The sequence below is a fragment of the Tauraco erythrolophus genome, chromosome 25, assembly GCF_009769465.1.
Source record: "Tauraco erythrolophus isolate bTauEry1 chromosome 25, bTauEry1.pri, whole genome shotgun sequence".
In the NCBI taxonomy this organism is placed as follows: domain Eukaryota; kingdom Metazoa; phylum Chordata; class Aves; order Musophagiformes; family Musophagidae; genus Tauraco; species Tauraco erythrolophus.
The window spans coordinates 7847713-7862273 of NC_141489.1; positions in this window are offsets into that span (position 1 = coordinate 7847713).

The window sequence follows — 14561 nt, forward strand, 5'->3', positions numbered from 1 at the left end:
ATTCTGATGGAGGCGTTAGAATCATAGAATCATAGAACCATCTGGTTGGAAGAGCCCCTCAAGATCATCAAGTCCAACCGTTCACCCTGCGCTGTCAGGGTCCCTAAACCATATTGCTCAACACCAAATCCACACAGTTTTGAAACACCTCCAGGGATGGGGTCTCCACCACCTCTCTGGGCAGCCTGTTCCAATACTTCACAACCCTCTCTGTAAAGAAATTCTTCCTGATATCCAACCTAAATTTCCCCAGGCGTAACTTGAGGCCATTCCCTCTCATCCTGTCATTCATAATGTGGGGGAAGAGACTGACCCCCATCTCCCTACAACTTCCTTTCAGTTAATTGTAGAGAGCGATAAGGTCCCCCCTGAGCCTCCTCTTCTCCAGACTGACCAGTCCCAGCTCCCTCAGCCGCTCCTCATAGGACAAGTTCTCTAAACCCTTCACCAGTTTTGTTGCCCTTCTCTGAACCCGCTCCAGCACCTCAACGTCCTTCTTGAAGTGAGGGGCCCGAAACTGGACACAGCACTCCAGGTGTGGCCTCACCAGTGCTGAGTACAGGGGCACAATCACTTCCCTGCTCCTGCTGGCCACACTCTTTCTGATCCATGCCAGGATTCCGTTGGCTTCTTGGCTGCTTGGGCACACTGCTGGCTCATGTTCAATCGGCTGTCGACCAGCACCCCCAGGTCCTTCTCTGCTGTGCAGCTTTCCAGCCACACTTCCCCAAGCCTGTAGCGCTGCAGGGGGTTGTCGTGGCCCAAGTGCAGGACCCGGCACTTGGTCTTGTTGAATAAGCACAAGAGAATAAGCACATAAGCACAAGGGAACCATTCAAGTAACTAAGGAAAGTCATTCTTATATGGGCTATCTGAAATATGTATTTCTTAATAATTTAGCTCAACAAACAAGTCATGTTACCATTCCATCACAGTTTTCTCATGATTGGCTTTAGAAATGTTTAAGCCCTCGAACACTACAAATCACCTCAGGGACATTTCCATCTGGACAACTCATAATACAATCACAATTCAGCACACTGTGAGCATCTAAACTCCTCTGCCCAGATGGTGCCATAATCTTTACTAACCCAGACTGCTTTCATATCTACTCAGTGAGTGACAAAATATCTTCAGAATATGGATGGTTTTGCTAGCTCTCTTAGCTTTACTCTTCTAAATGCTACTTTACCAACAAGTATTTTTAGATACTTTCATTAATCATTTTAGTTATTGGTAACTCTAAGGGAGTGATGGGTGACATACTAAGATGGATATCTAAACAGTTCAAATTGTCCATTAAATGGAAAAACTCCTGTTCCACTGAAAAGAGAAGCAGCTAAATAAATATATTTTATTATAGACATCTAAATTTTGTATGGCTGAAGTAAGGTGTAATATTTCCCTCTTAGAGCAATCAGGACCACCAAGACTTTGGGTACATTTTGTCTTTTTCCTGAACTTTATCATCCCAACAGTGGGAGCTGTTTCTGACAACAAGCACTGTCATCATCCACATTTGAAATATTGGTGCTGGCTACTAACTGTTAGACAGAGAAAACCAAACAACAAAAGAAACCTCAGAAAACAAAACACAATTTTCTGAAGGACATTCAGTGAAGAGAACATGTTGTGCAATGAAAGTGTCACCATTATGCTGATACCAAGTGCTATTCCTTTCTGACTAGCAGTGCAATGTGTAAGGACTGTGGTAACCGATAAACTTGTTGATATGAAGCCCGTGGGACAACTGGAGGAGGATGTGAAATATGCCTCTTGGATGAAGGATTCATTTGTAGTTCATAAACAAGGAACACATCTTCCAGTAAATGTAAAGCTTTACAATGGAGTCCCAAAAAAGGTCAAGATGGCATTATTGCTAATTACAATTCGCAAGAGATAGGGTGTGGTTTTTCACTATAGTGAAATTCTACTGCTGGTAGAACTGGGTGTGGATTGCTGGGGAATTTTCTTGTGTGAAATCTAATGATACTCCTTATTTCCTCTGTTTGCAGCCAAACGACCAATGATTTTGGCAGGAACTTACGCACATAAATACAAATTATGCACCTGAAGCCCTCTAACTTGTTTAAATGAGTCCTGTGGCTGCTGAATCACACACAGGTGGTGAATTCACTCACTTGAATTAACTTTATCATAAACCAGACTTCTAAGAGAAGAGAAGTCCTATTAAGCTGTCTGTGTACCTCCAATGATGAGAGGAAAATTCGCGTTTGCATAAATGGTTCAAAGTAAGTAAAATAAGATGAGAAAAATCTCTGTTTAGCGGTATTTATGTTTTGAAAGTCATGTATATTATCTCTTTTTAGCACAGTTTTATTTGTTTGTTTAATAAATTAATTAATATCTAGTGGGGAATATGTTGCACAAACAGAGAATACTACATTTTCTGTTTCTGTCAATAGATCTGTTCAGTTTGTTCCACTGACTGTTTATTGACCATCAAAGAAGTACAGTGTAAAATTAATTTCTTACATTTTATCCACACACTTGTAAGAGAGAAGAATGTTAATCTAACATAAAACTGATGTCAGTGATGTGTGCATGTATATCTGTACTAGTCTGCCTAGACCGTGAACATGGGTAGTTCATGAAAGCAGTAATTTCTAGAATGTGGGTCATTTGACACTTCAAACATCATCCTCATGCAATCAGATAATTATGCCCTAGAAGTGCTTGTTTCTCCTCACTGATTATGAAAGTTTAGACAGTTTGCTCAAGTATAAGTATCTAAATATGGACAAATTAATTTCACTTCATTCCCAGTGAATAAAATGAAAGGAAAACTCCTTATTTTTGCCACAGTAAGCCTGTGAACCTGTCCTGTCTGAGACATAAGCAGAGTATAATTCAACATGTTCTTTGGTCGATATATTCTCAATGTGTTGACAGATAGGTCATGGCTGAAAAAAAAAACAACAGATAGAATCAATATATGGTAGGAGAATTCATTCTTCTGGAATTCCCTGGCAACCAGAGTTTGTCCATCACCCTCTTTCTGCTCTTTTCATAACATACATGCTAACAGTATTGGTAAATATGACCATCATGGTGCTAGTGTGGGTCTATCCATTCCTGCAGAATGTACTGCTTTCTTGCCAACCTCTCCTTTCTGCAGATCTCGTACACTACTACAGCTTCTGTGTCCAAAGCCCTTGGAGTATTCCTTGGAAAGAATCCGTCTCCTTCATCAACTGCACTTTGTAGGTGTAATTCATCTTCTCTTTAGGCTATATGGAATGTGCTACCTTGGCTGTCATGCTTATGGTTGCTCTCTGGCTATAAACTACCCTTTATGCAACAGTCTCCTTGCGTACAACGCCTTGTGCACACAGCTGGCCCTTGGCTCCTGGACGTTCAGTTTCCTGGATGTCACTATCCCAGCCTCTCTAACCTCCACCTCATTCTTCTGTGGCCCCAACATCATCAAACCACCACCTCCCCTTTTTTTGTGTGTGTGTCACAGATTCATGGATTTTTTTCTCCTTTTCTTACACTCATTTTTGTCACCCTCTCCACACCCATACTTGGCTCTTTAGAGGTAACATTCATATCCTATGTCTATACCATTTCCACTGTCTTGGGGATCCCACGAGCCCAAAGTTGGCAAAGAGCTGTGTACATGCATAGCTCGTCTTACTGTTGTAATTTTGTGGTATAACTCCACCATCTTTCTGTACATCAGGTGCATCTGTACATCTGTATCATCAGACTTCTCTGATTTGAACAAAATTGTGAATACCCTCAATACTGTTGTATTGAATCTTTTCATTTGCACTCTCAGGAACACAGAGATGAAGAAAGCCTTGAGAAAAGCATTAGGTGGACATGACAATGCCTTAAAACAATTGTAGACAAAAGTAGATGAAATAACCATAAGTGTATAATGCAGTGTTTTACTGTACGCATTCGTCAGTGATATTCCTCTTCCCTGTCTTTAAATGTTAGAGAAAACATCTACCTCTGAGCTAACTGCTCAGGTTCTCTTTACAGTCACTGCAAAGAAGGACCATTAGTGTGTGTATTTGATCATGTGTGTTTTAGATATTATTTCTGTGATATGCATCAATTAAATATGCATCAATTAAATATGTTCTAGAAGTTCTTTTTCTCTCTGCTGTGTATGAGGAGATTTTTGCTCAGCTGCAGGTAGTTGCATTTGATCAGATTAATGCCATCCATATAATATTCTTATCTAATTGACAAAATTCCCTGCAAGGCAAAATGTCTGCATCAACCTTCTGGTAAGAAAAGAAAGATTTCTTCTCTGCCAAGGTCTAGTAGTTAGCATTCTGGAGTCCTGTCAAGTTTTTTTTTTTTCCTTACGAGAAAAAAACATTGTTCATCTGATGAAGAAGAATCACATGCATCACTTAGTCTGAGGTTTTTAAATATATGTCATCTCCAAATACCACAATCAAAATACAAAATTAATTGTTGATTTGGAAGTATCACTTTTGCTTATGAGATTGATAGCCTGTTACAGAGCTTAAGTAAAATTTTGTTTTACTGAAATTTTGTGTCTGTCTTGGAAATTGGCTCACCAGTGTCTTAACTGCATGGAAGATGTAGAGTTTTTACATGAAAAGCAGGATTCATCTAACATTGGATATCTACAATGTACATATTTCTCAAGTCTTTTATAGATAGTGAAGAGAGCTCCCTTCAGAGAGCCATTATTTTAATCCAAAAAAGTGCAGTTAAGACAAGCCGCACAACTCTCTACATATTTTTTCTGTATAATGACTCTAGATAGATTTAGATTTCTAAATTTGAAATTAGACATAGATTTAGGCAGATGAGTGTTACATTCAGTTTCATATGGAGTCACAAGTCTTTCAGAATCCAAGGTCAAAAACATTTCAAAATGCTGGAGCACCTCTGCTATGGAGAGAGGCTGAGAGAGTTGGGGTTGGTCAGCCTGGAGAAGAGAAGGCTCCGGGAAGAGGAGGTCTTCCAGAGCCTAAAGGGGCTACAAGAAAACTGGAGGGGGAACATTTTACAAGGACGTGTAGTGATAGGACAAGGGGCAATGGATTTAAACTGAAAGAGGGGAGATTTAGATCAGATATAAGGAAGAAATTCTTCCCTCTGAGGGTGGTGAGGCACTGGAACAGGTTGCATAGGGAAGTTGTGGCTGCCCCATCCCTGGCAGTGTTCAAGGCCAGGTTGGAAGAGGCTTTGAGCAACCTGGTGTAGTGGAGGGTGTCCCTGCCCATGGCAGGGGGGTTGGAACTGGATGATCTTTAAGGTTCCTTCCAACCCAAACCATTCTATAATTCTATGTTTCCATGATATTTTAGTTTCTTTCCATGTGCTTCCCCAGGATTGTGTGACATGTCCTATTTAAAGATGTAAAAACAGAACAAAAGAGAACAGAGAATAAACATTTAACAAAACACCCACAATCAGCCCTCTGTTGTCATGTTCCTTCTGGATAAGCCTTATAATGATTATCTATTGCATTTTGAAAAAGAATAGCATATAACAGACAGCATTTATCAGATAAATAAAATTAATTAACATTGTTACAATCTGTTTCAGAGAAGTAGATCATAAGAATTATATTACTTATTACACAGAGAGTATAATTACACTACGGCATGTAGCATGTAGTCCACTTTTTCACCATACCTTATATTTCAGACAACCATTTTCTTTGTGTCTTCTGAAGAAAATCTACTGAAAATACTGGTACCCTGCATAAGTTCTGTTCATGATGCATCATGAACTAGTTCTCTGCAGTCTTTGCAGATTACTATTGGAGTTCATGCATGATAGAATCATAGAGTGGTTAGGGTTGAAGAGACCTTAAAAAACATCTAGTTCCAACACTCACTGCTTACCACCTCTGATATCTCTTGGGAACAAAAGGAGGTATGTTCCGTGTATGATAGGAGTTCATATTTTTAGTTCCTGTAGAGTCACATTTCAGTGCCTGGATACAGGCATCTTAATCTCAAACTGAATTCCAGACAGGTGTGATATTCCTGTAATTCAGACACAAATAGACAAGTGAGCTTTTATTTCATTCTGTCTGAATTGCCTCACATAATCCTATCTCTGCAGCCTGCCAAAACACCAAAATTTTAATATGATGCTTCTAAGGGTAGGTGGAAGGTGAGAGCATCTGCTTCATTAGGATTATCTGATCAAGGACCTTTTCAATGCAAAAGTAGAGGGAGAATCTATAAACAAGAACACAGAGACACAAACCAGGTAGACAAAAGACAATGGAGAGAATGGCAAAGATGAAAAGCCGACAGCTACTAATTAACAGGCCATTAAGAAACTCTATGCACAGCTTTGGAGAATGCCTCCTGGGGATAAACTCAGCATCTGATTTTAACAGAGGAGCCTGTGGGCAGCTCCCACTTGGTACCGCTGATTACACCACCTTCATGGCCTTGCCTTTATCTAACAGTGCAGCAAAAAGTTCTCCTGTGAACATCCTTTCTGTTTGACGGTAGAAATTATGGATATAATTGTTTTATTTTAAATAAATCCTATACTAACTCAAATGACCAAAATGGAGTAGCCCTTCCATTGATGGGGTGTACGTGCCATGCTGCATGGTAATCAGAGGCCCATTTGATGCTTCACAGCTTGGAGTTCCCAGTGTCTGAAGTGGTGCAGCTTTAGCTATACTATCCTCTCCTCTATAACGTTAGCTCTAATAAATAGCTTTTTAAATGATACTTGACATGGTCTGTGTGGCTGTTTTATTAGGATCATAATGATTTAGCAACTCCTGGTGCAAAACATCCTCCTACGCTTCTCCCGTCTTAATGACTAATTTCACATCTGCTGTCTTAGCTTAGCAAAGAAAAAAAGAAGAGTGAAGGGGTAAACTAGGATCCCATGAATCCTCCAGATGGTGACCTACCAGAACCAGAGGAAAATAGGAAAAATAATGAAGTTTTAAAATGACAGGTCTCAAACCAACTTCTCTTTGACCACCCATTTCCTTAACACCCAAGTAGTTTCTTTCATTTCACAATCAACCTTCTATTTCCACAAAAAGGGACATTGTTTTCTTCTACTCTCAATTCAGAAGCCTAAGATAACAATATGGTTACATAAACTTATTGTTTTGACTTTACATGTGAACAATATACAGCAATGGAGATGTCTAAGTAGTTTGTTCCTTACTACAGCAGAAATCCAGTTTAGAGAACATGAACTGTGTTTTTACTTTATTTCACTCCATTCAACACCAGTGGAGAATAGAGTTATGTTGTGGGTTAGGCCACTCCGGCAAACAAACCCTACACAGTCGCTCACTCACCCTCCCCCAGCCCCAGGGATGAGGGAGAGAATCATAGAATCATAGAATCATAGAATAGTTAGGGCTGGAAGGGACCTTCAAAGGTCATCTAGTCCAACTCCCCTGCAAGGAACAGGGATATCTCCAACTAGATCAGGTTGCTCAGGGCCTCGTCCAACCTGGCCTTGAACGTCTCCAGGGATGGAGCATTCACCACCTCTCTGGGCAACCTGTTCCAGTGTTCTACAACTCTCATGGTAAAAAATTTTTTCCTAATATCCAATCTGAATCTACCTCCCTCTATTTTAAAACCATTACCCCTTGTCCTATCACAACAGGCCCTCCTGAACAGCATCTCCCCATCTTTCCTGTAGGCCCCCTTGAGGTACTGGAAGACCGCTATAAGGTCACCCCGGAGCCTCCTCTTCTCCAGGCTGAACAGCCCCAACTCTTTCAGCCTGTCCTCATAGGAAAGGTGCTCCAGCCCTCTTATCATCTTCGTGGGCCTCCTCTGGACCCTCTCCAACTGGTCCATGTTCTTCTTATGTTGGGGACTCCAGAACTGGACGCAATACTCCAGGTGAGGTCTCACAAGGGCAGAGTAGAGGGGGAGAATCACCTCCCTCGACCTGCTGGCCACGCTCCTCTTGATGCAGCCCAGGATGCAGTTGGCCTTGTGGGCCACAAGAGCACATTGCCGGCTCATATTGAGCTTCTCGTCCACCAGTGCTCCGAAGTCCTTCTCCTCAGGGCTGCCCTCGATCCATTCTCCGCCCAGTCTGTATTTGTGCCTGGGATTGCCACGACCCAGACGTAGGACCTTGCACTTGGCCTGGTTAAACTTCATGAGGTTGACACGGGCCCACCTCTCCAGCCTGTCGAGGTCCCTCTGGATGGCATCCCTCCCTTCCAGCGTGTCGACGGCACCACACAGCTTGGTGTCATCGGCGAACTTGCTGAGGGTGCACTCCATGCCACTGTCCACGTCACCGACAAAGATGTTGAAGAGGGCCGGGCCCAACACGGACCCCTGAGGGACGCCACTTGTGACTGGTCTCCACTTGGACATCGAGCCATTGACCACTACTCTCTGAGTGCGGCCATTGAGCCAATTCCTTATCCACCAAGTGGTCCATCCATCAAACCCATGTCTCTCTAGTTTAGAGAGAAGAATGTCGTGCGGGACAGTGTCAAAAGCTTTGCACAATTCCAGGTAGACGATATCCGTTGGTCGACCCTTTTCCACTGATGCTGTCACCCCATCATAAAAGGCCACCAAGTTGGTCAGGCACGATCTGCCTTTGGTGAAGCCATGTTGGCTGTCACCCACCACCTCCTTGCTCTCCATGTGACTTAGCATGGTTCCCAGGTGTATCTGCTTCATGACCTTGCCAGGCACATAGGTGAGGCTGACCGGCCTGTAGTTGCCCGGGTCCTCCTTGTTCCCCTTTTTAAAAATGGGGGTTATGTTCCCTCTCTTTCAGTCATCGGGGACCTCGCCAGACCGCCACGACTTCTCAGATACAATGGCCAGTGGCTTGGCAACTTCATCCGCCAGTTCCTTCAGGACCCGCGGATGGATCTCATCAGGTCCCATGGACTTGTGCACCTTCAAGTTCCTCAGATGTTCCCGAACCTGCTCTTCAAGTACAGTGGGCGGTGGTTCATCCTCACAGTCCCTGCTAGTTCTTTCCACAGCTTGGGTGGTAAGACAAGAGGCTTTATCAGTGAAGACTGAGGCAAAAAAGTCATTGAGTAACTCAGCCTTCTCTATGTCCCGGGTAACCAGAGCACCAGTATCCTTCCGGAGGGGGCCTACATTCTCCTTGGACTTCCAGGAGATTCCAGAATTAAAGGATAAACAGGAAACCCGTGGGTTGAGATAAGAACAATTTAATACAGATGATTTAATACACAGTGTAGATGCTCACCACCCCCTCATATGCGAAGCCCATCTCGTCCCGAAGCTGCAATCCCGGACGAACGCGAGGCCCCGAAATAGAGAGGGGCAGAGAGAGAGAGAGAGAGAGAGAGAGAGAGCACTCTGAGAGTGGGAGTGCTGGGAGAGAGAAAAAAAGAAAGAAAAACAACCAAGCAAAAGCGCAGCAAGTGCGAAAGAGCAAAAGCAGCGAAAGAGCCAAAGCACAAAAGCCCTTCTGTCCGGCTGCCCCTCACTGTTATACTGGGCATGACGCTGCATGATATGGAATGCTAATTGGCCAGTTTGGCCTCAATCTTCAGTTCCACCACAAATCACAAGGGAAATCGTGGCCCCCTTGTCCCAGCTATGCTCCCCCCTTATCCCGCCGTGCTTCTGCACTCCAGCACACTGCAAAGTCCTTGGAGTCTCACGTCCAACCACAAACATCAGCTTGCTATCAGCATTCTTCTCAGAGCGAGCCTCTGAGTAAAACCAAAACACGGAGCTCTTCTAGCTGCTAAAAAAAAGAAGAGCTAACCCGGTCCCAGCTAAAACCAGGACAGGTTATCAGCCCAGTCATAGTTCAAGATCCTGGATGTAAAGTGGATCATTACCCCTTCAGGCCTTCAAATAAACTTTTTTCACAGAAGAGCTGAAGAGCTCATCTGGTAAATATCTTAATCAGAACTCATCAGAAGACTAATGTCTTAGATATTTGGGGAGTGCTTCTCATTAGGTCCATTATCCTCTTCTCTGAGAATTTCTGCCCTCATCACTGTGTAATTATTTTTAGATAAGCTCCAAAGAAATGTCACAGTATTCAGAGAGTATTTTGAGTTTCGTCTTACCACAGGTAAAAACATCTGCAAAATACAGAACTATTTCTGCATGGACGAAAAGGATGTAAAGGATACAGTAGCATGCAATCTTTATGCTAAGTATACCTTAAAATTACATGAAAAATAGTCTGAAAAATACCTTAAAAAAAAAAGAATAATTAAGGAAGTAAAATGGAATTATGTGGAGGATTGACTCAGAGCTACAAGGTAGATCTGAATTTTTCACAAGTGATGGCAAGTCATGGTGCCCTTTCAGTAACGCACAGAATATCAAAACTACTAGATTTAGAATCATAGAATCATAGAATCGTTAGGGTTGGAAGGGACCTCAAAGATCATCAAGTTTCAACCCCCCTGCCATGGACAGGGAAATCCTCCACTACACCAGGTTGCCGAAAGCCTCATCCAACCTGGCCTTGAACACTTCCAGGGATGGGGCAGCCGCAGCTTCTCTGGGCAACCTGTGCCAGTGCCTCACCACCCTCAGAGGGAAGAATTTCTTTCTATTTAACCTAAATCTCCCCTCTTTCAGTTTAAATCCATTGCCCCTTGTCCTATCACTACACGCCCTTGTAAAAAGTCCCTCTCCAGCTTTCCTGTAGACCCTTTAGGTACTGGAAGGCTGCAATAAGATCACCCCGGAGCCTTCTCTTCTCCAGGCTGAACAGCCCCAACTCTCTCAGCCTGTCTTCATAGGAGAGGTGCTCCAGCCCTTGGATCATTTTTGTGGCCCTCCTCTGGACCCGCTCCAACAGCTCCGTGTCCTTCTTGTGTTGGGGGCTCCAGAGCTGAACGCAGCACTGCAGGGAGGGTCTCAGGAGAGCAGAGCAGAGGGGCAGAATCCCCTCCCTCGATCTGCTGCCCACGCTGCTTTGGGTGCAGCCCAGGACACGGTTGGCTTTCTGGGCTGCCAGTGCACGTTGCCGGCTCATGTTGAGCTTCTCATCCACCAGCACTCCCAAGTCCTTTTCCTCAGGGCTGCTCTCGATCCATTCTCCACCCAGCCTGTGCTTGTGCTTGGGATTGCCCATGCACAAGCTTATTATATTTAATTATATTTAATTTATTATATTTATATTTAATATCTATTATATTTTAATTAATATTTAATTCAATTTAATTTAATATAATTCATAAACATGTCACTTTTTTTTTAGCTGTCAGTCTTTTCAAGGCTTGTTTCGTCTCTTTGTTTCTCAAGCTGTAAATCAAGGAGCTCGTCATTGGAGGCATCCGTGTGTAAGAGAGAGAAAGCAGTTTATTACTGCTGCTTGAATAAGAACCTTTGGGTCTCAAGTAGGTCACAATGAGAGCCGTAAAACAGAGTAACCATGATCAGGTAAGAGAAGCAAGCAGAGAATGTTTTTCTCTTGACTTCAGCTGATGGCATCTTGAAGAGGGTGTGGAGAATCTGGACATATGACACAACTATGTGTAAGAAGGGGACCATGACGAAGAGGACAGCTTAAGCGGTACATTGCTTCACTTCTGACTGTGGAAGATGGGCGCCTTCTCTTCTGCATTTGGAAGGGCATTGAGGTGAGAGAGAAGATGGGGGGTGCCTTCTGGATCTCAGTAAGAAGGGCCCAACAACAATTGGCTAAAAAAGACAGCTGTTTTAATCGGATACAATAGAAGTGAAAGTGGGTAGTAAGCAAATCTTATGTCCCTTGCGGTGCTGGGAACCATGCCTTCATGCAGAAGGGGATGGATTTTCCCACGTTGTGCTGCATAGATCCTGTCCGTGGAGGGAGCTCTCCCTTTTGGCCATCCAATCTATCAGATAATTCCCTCAGAAGAAAACATTTCTGTTCCTAAAGGATATTCTCATGAGAACTTGTTGCTTCACTTTCAGACACAGCCAAGGCCATGCAAGTGATGTTGCCACCAGCGCCGGGCAGGAGCTGCCTGAAGGTCCCTCATGTACCATGGGCTGCAGTGTTCGTCCTATGGCCAAAGGACATGCAGAGCACGACACAGACCTGAAGGCCATGAGGGATGGCCTTCTCACAGCACAGGCTGGCCCTGCTCCGGCGAACCGTTACCTGCATCACTAGCTCCTAAATGTGCAATCATTTCCTGACCAGGATTGGCACGAGGCCTGGCTTAAGTGATTTTCAACGCAGACCCTGGACCCATGGGCAGGGGCTGTGGGAGAGTCTGAGCAGGGGCACTAAGGCCAATTCTGGCACTCAGGGCCTTTATAAGGAGGTTTCCTTTTTAACATCTCCTTGCACATGCTTACAAGCTTGTAGTAAGACAGAGTGTTGTCTAAGTTTAGATGTCCAAGGCATCTGTGTCTGAATTCTTGTCTGGGGCTCTGAATGTCTTTTAGTCAATGGAAAAAAACAAGTGCTTCTATGGTCCCTTTCACCTGATTCTGATACACTGCAAAGAGCAAGATGATCTAAATTGTGGAAGTGTCCGCCTGTCCCCACTGAGTGTAAACACAGTCTAGATGACTGATTCCGGCCAAGACCTCTACAAGGTTGACAGCTTTACTGGAGTGATTTGAGTCTCACTCTACCATAATATCTATACAAATGCGTCCTCACTGTCTGGATGTGAAGAAAGAAAAAGGTGCTTTTGAAGGTCAGTTCAGCGTTTCCCAAGGAAGGTATCTGATGTGAGAGAATGAATTATGTTGCTTAGGGAGTCCTACCTTCATGGAATACTGTGGGTTGTTTGAAGAAAATTCTCAAGACCTCTTTAGCTTTCTTATTCCTTAGGCTGTAGATGAATGAATTTAGTGAAGATGTGACCACCGGGGTCAGCACTTTCACAGCCTTCTTGATATCAAGAGAAGTCTGTGAAATTCTCATATACGTGAATATGGCTCTGTTACAGCATAGAGAGGCCACAGAGCTATGAGCTCCACAGGTAGAGAAAACCTTTTGTCTTCCTGAGGCAGATGTGATGTTCAGCACAGTGGAGAAGAGGTATGTGTAGGAGATGATCATTCATGTTAATGAGACCAGTAAAACAATGACTGCTCTCACAAAGTCTGCAAATTCTAGAAAGCTTCTTTCACTGCCAGTAGGTTTCCCTGCCTCAGGCAAATGCCAGAAATGCCATCATAGAATCCAGATGTATCTGTGCAGATACAGATGAGTGAGTGGGAATATTTACCAAACAAGCCAGACACAGATTTTCCTCTTTCTCCTTATTTCTGATGGGAGCAAATCTTGTTCTGAATATAAAATTTAAATAAAAAATACTTTTCGTTAAAACTTAGTAGAATTTTCTGCAAAATGAAAGCTGAATAATCAAGCTCAACATAGAGAAAGTGCCTTATTCTACACCCGCTATTGTCCCTGTTGGTTTTTGCCTGTTTTTAAATTGAAGAGCAAACGCAATACAGTTAGGCTAATACTAAAAGTTGAAGAAATACTGGCCTTTGTCACTAGCTTACATACATCAGCATAATCATCAGTAAGCCATATGTATATGCTCTGTGCATTTATTCTCTAATATCTAGGAGGATATCTCAGCATCAGGAAGCAATAAGAGCATTTCAAGGCAGCTCAGAGAAATGACTGAAATTATTCTTTTGATTTTCTTTAATCTGGAGTTAAAAAGCTAGAGAGTGAGGAAACTTATACTGTAATAGTTCCGTATCCCTAGAAATGTAAAATGTGAGCCAATGAAATTATTAATCTTGTGAAAGTCATAACATTTTCTACAAATTTTCCAAGGAGCATTCAATGACAGTCAGTGACAGAATTTCGTATCACAGATGTGTGAAGTCTTTCAGGTGCATATTAGGTCAGTCACATCTCTGGAAATAAATTGGAAATAAGTTGGAAATAAATTCCAAGTCAGTTATACAATTTTGGTTCAAAGTCATTGCTTCTGAGAACTGTCAGCTAGTACTGAGAGATGTTAAGAGGATAGCTGTTTGGTGTCCATATGGAGTGTGAGAATGTTTGTTTTTCAATCAGATTTTCTAAGGACCTTGCCAAATTGGAACGATAATAAAAGGGAGGGAGTAAAAAACACAGGGACATAAGATCTGACCAATTAGCACTAAGAGACAATAACCAGGAGTAAACATTGACAGTTGATGAGCTCTCAAGGAACTACAGGTGACTGAAAATCTGTAGCTAGTAACAACGCAAACCTGAGGGTCGAGGATGTTGGAGGATCAGCGAGACTGCGGCAGCTGACAAAAGGATGTTCAGGTGAAGGGAATCCAGGAGGAACAAAAAGGGGGATAGACAGAAAAGAGGTCTAAAAGGGGCTGATTGAGTGTGAACTGGGGCTGGTCACTGCTGTTCTCGCTGAGCCCTGCACATGATCGCTGCAGTCTGTCCTGTCTTGTTAAATTTTTGCATAACTCTCTGTGTATCCTCACTCTATCTCATGTGTACCTGAGCTGCAAGGACCAAGTGCCAGCTACTGGGGCGAGCGGTGTGCACAAATTTGGTGCTAGCTGCTGAAGTCAGACAGGGGGTGTGGGCACCCTTGGCCTCTGCTGTGAGCTACGGGAGCCAGTGAGGTCCCAGTGCAGCTA